The sequence below is a fragment of the Echinops telfairi genome, unplaced genomic scaffold (assembly GCF_000313985.2).
Source record: "Echinops telfairi isolate 266 unplaced genomic scaffold, ASM31398v2 ScPeMD7_7;HRSCAF=31, whole genome shotgun sequence".
Taxonomy (NCBI): Eukaryota; Metazoa; Chordata; class Mammalia; order Afrosoricida; family Tenrecidae; genus Echinops; species Echinops telfairi.
The window spans coordinates 27,059,392-27,060,347 of NW_022103904.1; the positions used below are offsets into that span (position 1 = coordinate 27,059,392).

Consider the following 956-nt stretch of genomic DNA (forward strand, 5'->3'; position numbering starts at 1 on the left):
AAAAAAAAAAATTGTTTTTTTGAGAATCTCAATTTAAGCCTGTTGTGAATTCATTTCTCCTCAGATTACTGTTGCTATTGCATTAAATCGACATTTTTGTTTAAATGTAAAAAGAAAGAAAAATAAATATTGCAGCATATGACTGCCAGAAAACAAGCCCAGGAAGATCTGCTCAGCAACCGCCACAGCGTTTCTACCAGCGGGGACCCTGCAGTTAGTTCCTCGTAGTGAGAAAGCCAACATAAAGCTACGTAGACCAGCGTTCCTAAGGTGGGAGAGCAGCAACACCTGCTGGCAGATTTCCCTTTACCACTGATTAAAGGCAGGTGCACTTCTGTGACTTTCCCAGCTAAGCGAATTTTTCTCAATTCCCAAGGCAACCCAATTAGCCAAAACCTTTCCAAAAATAAACAGCTCAACAATAATAATTGGAGACTTCAGCACACAACTCTTAAGAAAAAGCATCATCGGGAAAGAAACTTAATAAGGAAACAGGGGATACACAAATCAACCAGATAGAATGCAGTTAGCCAGCTAGACCTTCTAGACATACACAGACCCCTCCACCCAACAATGGCCCCGTATCCATTGTTCTCCAGCCCACACGGGACATCTGGTAGAATATATCACACTAGGCCGCAAAGCAAACCTCAACAAATTTAAAAAAACTTTGAGATTCTACAATCAATTTTCTCAGAACCCAAAATTTTAAAGCTGGAAATCAACAATAGAAATATCAGGAACATAAAGGCAAACCATGGAGACTGGGCAACATATGGCTTTAGAAGGCTGGATAATAGATTAAATAGGGAGGAAATTAAGAATTTTCTTGAAATAAACAATAATGGTAACATAAGATATAAAAACTTTTTGGGACACAATACATGCAACTAGTTATCAGAGGTAATTTATAGCAATCAACACACACATGAACAAGAGGATAAATCCAAAATCCA

At 38.3% G+C, this 956-nt stretch overlaps 1 protein-coding gene and 1 pseudogene across 1 annotated transcript in view; both read left to right on the forward strand.

The window, feature by feature from the left end:
- LOC101653366 overlaps window positions 1–142 on the forward strand; it is a 1,592-nt pseudogene extending 1,450 nt beyond the window's left edge.
- Window positions 1–956, forward strand: part of LOC101656805 (neuronal acetylcholine receptor subunit alpha-7) — a 125,736-nt gene that overhangs the window by 74,808 nt on the left and 49,972 nt on the right. The window lies entirely within an intron of this gene.